Source organism: Lithobates pipiens, unplaced genomic scaffold, assembly GCF_037356315.1.
Source record: "Lithobates pipiens isolate NorthernLeopardFrog02 unplaced genomic scaffold, aLitPip1_a1.2 Scaffold_23, whole genome shotgun sequence".
In the NCBI taxonomy this organism is placed as follows: Eukaryota; Metazoa; Chordata; class Amphibia; order Anura; family Ranidae; genus Lithobates; species Lithobates pipiens.
This window is the reverse complement of record NW_027507785.1, coordinates 325,924,067-325,929,778: the sequence shown is the minus strand read 5'-3', so window position 1 is coordinate 325,929,778 and position 5,712 is coordinate 325,924,067. Positions and strand designations below refer to the sequence as shown.

Sequence of the window (5,712 nt, the reverse complement as noted above, 5' to 3'; positions counted from 1 at the left end):
GTGATCGTTGCTACAGAATCCAGGGTTGCCACAACCTCATTACCCTCCTACTTGGGATTTAGTTTGGGAACCTGCACCTTTCACCTTGGCATTGACTTTAGCACTCCAACGCAGGACTCTGGGCCCCAACACTAGCCAACGTCCAGAGCCACACTGGCCAGTGGGAGGGGTTGTGGAGAGACTCTAATGCCGCGTACACACGGTCGGACTTTTCCGACTGGAAATGTTGGATGTGAGCTTGTTGTCAGAAAGTCTGAGTGTGTACAAAAGTGTGTACACTCCATCGAACATTTGCTGTTGGAATTTCTGCCAACAAATATTTGAAAGCAGGTTCTCAAATTTTCAGCCAACAAAACTTGTCGTCGGAAAGTCCCATCGTGTGTACACAAGTGAGTCGCACAAAAGTTCACGCATGCTCGGAATCAAGCAGAAGGAGCCGCACTGGCTATTGAACTTTCTTTTTCTCGCCTCGTCGTACGTCTTGTACGTCCCCGCGTTCTCACGTTTGGAATTTTTTCAGGGGGGAATTTTTGTGTGACCGTGTGTATGCAAGTTTGAGCCAACATCCTTCAGAAAAAAAGCGTTTTTGTTGGCGGAAAGTCCGATCGTATGTACGGGGCATTAGCCTTTTTAGGTGAGTATAGCCTTTAGTTAGGGCCTTGGTCCAGAAATACTTGGTTCCTGCATTGTCATTGTTGTGTTGTACACATCTGTGACTGTTTACTGCCACTTTTTCTCAGGTGTGTGCCCAAATAGATTTCCCTTCTTCGGCCTTGGCGTGTCAGGGGGTTGTGGCATTGCCGGAAGTTCTCATTGCCATCTGGAATCAGGGAACCCATACATAAATCACATAATCATGTTTGGTATCTACTCGATTGTTTGTCTCTTATACATTAGGGTAGCCACATTTTATGAAGATTTTTACATTTTTATTGTAATATATTTTTTATTTTTTGTACCATTTAACATAAACATGGACTGTAAAATGATATGGTAATATGTGTGACCAGCTTTATAGGTATCAGTGCATCGGTATCTGCAGGGCCGTTTTTAAGGCAGGGCAAAAGGGGCAGCTGCCCTGGGCCCCATCATCATTGTGGGGCCCAAAGCAGCTGCCTCATACTTGCCAACTATCCCAGTTTAAATTCCCTTATCCCTTGAAGGTTTAGTCCCGTGCTGTGTCCCAATATCTCAGTGTAAAATTCTGTTGCTGCTGCCCAGCTCTGCCCTTTTGCCATGTACAGATGACTCACCTGCAGACCTTGTGTCTACATGTAAATAACCTGCATTAATATGTAAATAGTCATGGACCGCGCCATTGATATGTAAATAGAGGCGACATTCATATGTATATCATGTCCCCCTGAGGTCATATATACCATCACTTCTGCTGAATGCTGCTCACTGGGGAGGTAAAGGAGCATGCTTGAAAGTCCTGCCCACAACTATAGTCATTAAGCCAAACATCAGCCTGTTCTGCAAAGGTAAGCAAATTAAAGGTGGAACCCTTTTTCAAAATAAATGCTGCCACAGCACCCTGAATTTTGGTGCATGTGAACAGTCATTGCACGGTAAAGATATGCAGTAACCTCTAGGAACCAATCGGTGAGCAGTAATAATGTGCAGTAACATCTAGCAACCAATTAATGAGTGATATAGATGTCCAGTAACCCCCCAACAATCAATAAGTGAGCAGTATTGATGTACAGTAATCTCTAGCAACCAATCAACAAGCAGAAGTCATGTGCTGTAACTTCCAGAACATAGACAGTGATCCATAATGTGTGCTGTAACCTCTAGCAGCCAGTCAGTGAGCGGTAATGATACACTGTAACCTCTGGCAACTGATTTTGAGTTGTATGTCTCAAAGCATGTGGAGAGCGAAATTGCATGGAAGAGGGGGCCCAAGAAAATGTTTGCCCAGGGTCCAATCAATAATAAAGACGGCCTTATGTATCTGTATGGTATCTGTACGGTATTTTTCTGATATTTATGGTCAGTGGAGAAAGATCATTGCTGACAGCAAAAATGGGGCTTGGATAATCAACAAAAATAAATAATATTTTATTGTAATGTTATAATACATTTTTCATTAGTTACATATCAATACAGAAGACAATTTCTGGATATGGAAAAATAAAATACTGATATTCTTACAGTAATTATAAAATAAATAATTGTCATATAAATATATTTTTTTAAGTAAACTCTGTCTTAAAAATGTAACAAATTAGCGACGGCAGTCCTGTAACATCTAGCCTTGGTTGTATTCAATGTGGTCTTTAGGAGTGGCTATCATTGGCGTTTCCTTTATTTTGCCATGATAGCAGACACTCGGCCTCTGGTTATATACAGTTATACTGGTTTTCAGTGTCCTGGGATGTATCTCATCTATGGATTCGTCCATTTCTTTTGTTTTCCTAGGGGGGGGGGGGGGTATCCAGAGATGATAACTGGAACCCAGTATAGTTGGCATAGTTGGCACAGGCTGCAGTATATATATGAGATAGTTCTCAACCATGGGGTCTTCACAGTGATGTCCAAAAAGTGTCCCTTATATCTTTTCACATCTAAACCTTGAAGGCCGACCTGTAAAAGAATCAGATTGAAGATCTTCCATCACATTTCTCATATTTTCTTCCATTGCTACGCTATTGGCAGAGCCATTGAATCGGCAAACTTTAGAGGTTCATACTCACCCCAATGGATGGTTTAGAATCCGGTGTTAAACGAGTATGAAAAGGATCTGGTGTACGCCACCTGGAGAAAGAAAACACCCATCATCCATCTAATATAAAAGTAAAAAATTTTTCAAATGCTTTTAAAAGCAGTGGCGGCCCGTCCGTTAGGAGTGCCCGGGTGCCGCCCCCTCCTCCCATTCCACCCCCTATATGCAATGGATAGATTCATGCATAGCATGAATCTATCTGGGGGTCACCCGTTATTTATGTGTGCGACCCCTTTCAGGTCACCAGGCGCATGAATTACAGCAGCCAGGGTTTATTTTTTAACCAGTTCCCGACCGGCGCAGAATGGCCATTTAACCATTTTTTACACTTTCTTTGTGAAATGGTAGGGGTACTTTTGTACCCCCTTACCATTTCAAATGGGGGGGGGGCGGGATCTGGGGCTCCCCTTGTTAAAGGGGGCTTGCAGATTCTGATAAGCCCCCTGCCCGCAGACCCCCACAACCATCGGCCAGGGTCGTGGGGATGAGGCCCTTGTCCCCATCAACATGGGGACATGGTGTTTTGATGGGTCATAGACCCCAAAAGCATCCTCCCAATGTTGAGGGCATGTGGCCTGGTACGGTTCAGGAGGGGGGGGCGTTTTTTAGTCTCCCCCTCTTTTCCTGCGGCCTGCCAGGTTGCATGCTCGGATAAAGGGTCTGGTATGGATTTTTAGGGGGACCCCCACGTCAATTTTTTTTTTAAAGTTGACGCAGGGTTTCCCTTAATATCCATACCAGACCTGAAGGGTCTGGTATGGATATTTAGGGGGACCCCCATGTTCATTTTTTTTTTTATTTGACGCGGGATTCCCCTTAATATCCATACCAGACCCGAAGTGCCTGGTAATTGAATTTAGGGGAACCCCACGCTTTTTTTTATTTTTTTATCAATGAATGAATTGTCCGCTCCGTAATACAGAGAACACTCATTGAGTGTTCTCTGTATTACGGGAGCCGACAATTGAAAGTGATTTTAAAAGACTTTTTTTCCTTATGAAATGACACTTTGTGCAGGGACAGTTCTAAGCACGGGAAACATGCGCCCCTTAACAGGCATACTATAGACACCCCCCAGGTATGAAATTTAAAGGAATATTACACTTTTATTGTTTCACTTTAATCATTATTAAAATCACTGCTCCTGAAAAAACTGCAGTTTTTAAAACTTTTTTTTGCATTGATCCCTCAATAAAATATAAAAACAAAGCTGATAGACTTGTTCATTGTCTTGGAGTGTCTGGAAGTGAATGCTGGGCTGGGCAGAGTGACAGTTGGGCCACAATCACTCAGTGGGGGGGCACAGTGGCAGCATTCGATGGGCACAGTGGGAGCATTTGATGGGGAAAGTGGGCACAGTGGCTGTGTTTGATGGGCACAGTGGTTGCGTTTGATGGGCACAGTGGCTTTGTTTAAAGGGCACAATCACTGCATTTGATGGGCACAAATGCTGCGTTTGATGGGCACGGACGCTGCGTTTGACGGGCACAGGGGATGCATTTGATGGTACAGTGGTTGCATTTGATGGGCACAGTGGGAGCATTTGATGGGCACAGTGGCTGCATTTGATGGGCACAGTGGGAGCATTTTATGGGCACAGTGGCTGCATATGATGGCACAGTGGCAGCATTTGATGGCACAGTGGCTGCGCTTGATGGGCACAGTGGCAGCATTTGATGGGCACAGTAGGAGCGTTTGATGGGCACAGCGGTTGCATTTGATGGTACAGTAGCTGCATTTGATGGGCACAATGGCAGCATTTGATGGCACAGTGGCTGCATTTGATGGGCACAGCGGTGGCGTTTGATGGGCACAGTGGTTGCATTTGATGGTACAGTAGCTGCATTTGATGGGCACAGTGGCAGCATTTGATGCGCACAGTGGCAGCATTTGATGCGCACAGTGGCAGCATTTGATGGCACAGTGACTGCATTTGATGGGCACAGCGGTGGCATTTGATGGGCAATTTTTCAGTTTGTTTGCGCCCCCCAAAAAATGTTGAGCACCAGCCGCCACTGACTACATGTATATTTGTTGTTGTGATGCTGAAGACCCCTGTGAGGGTAAACCTTCTATGTGAGTTTTTGAACTTTAATTTTGAATAAAAGTGGGCTGAAAGCTCTAAAATATACTTCATTGGCTGGACTAAAGTTCATGAAAGGTTCTACACTTGCGTGAACCCCACAGACCTTATTGTTAGTGATATCATTTGGTGAATGATCTGTCTGTACCATATAGTTCCCCTATTACCCCTTTAATATTCTAGTAGTGCAAAACTGCATCAGAAACAAATTCATGCTTGTAGTGACATCAGTGTATTTTATTATCCAATATTTCACTTTCATATACTTAATAGCTACTTACAAAATAGGTGAGAAGAACAATAGTAACCACTACTACGCTTATGATGACAAGAATGGCGATGGCGTAGCCCGGGATTGTGCCGTCCACACCTGTAAAAGCAAACAATATGACATAAAGGTTTCTTCTTATTCAGCAATTATCGCTTCATCTTCTCCTCCACCTTCTCCTGCTGACTCTGCGTCTTAAGACCCCTTTCACACGGGGCGGAGCGGCTCAGAGGACTCTGCTAGCTTAGCGGGGGGAACGTTCCGTCAATCCCCGCTGAGCCGCTCGGATGACAGGTCCGTGTCCGCTCACTGTGCAGGGACGGACCTGTCAGAGCCCAGCTGTCCTCTATGGGGAGATCAGATAAAAAACGGATACGCCTGTCCAATCCCATCCACTACGATCCACTGGACAAATGACAAATGCAATCGCCATCGGTCTGTTTCCAGCGGATCTTGTCGGATCGGATGGCAGGCGGGTGTCAGCGCACTCATCTCCGCTGACATATCCGCCAGCCCATACAAATAAATGGATGGCCTGCTCGGATCCGCCTGAAAAAACGGACAGGTGGATTCGATTGGGCCGATTGTGTGAAAGGGATCTAAGGCACCCTTGCACACTGGGCATTTAGCCAA

General features: G+C 45.0%; 1 long non-coding RNA gene across 1 annotated transcript; it reads right to left on the bottom strand.

The window, feature by feature from the left end:
* Positions 1-2,126: 2,126 nt before the first annotated feature.
* On the bottom strand, positions 2,127-5,184 carry LOC143927058 (uncharacterized). Its single transcript, XR_013262234.1, has 3 exons — positions 5,093-5,184; positions 2,700-2,760; positions 2,127-2,589 (listed from the first exon to the last, which is right to left on the bottom strand). It is a non-coding gene; the product is annotated as an uncharacterized LOC143927058 (long non-coding RNA).
* Positions 5,185-5,712: the final 528 nt, after the last annotated feature.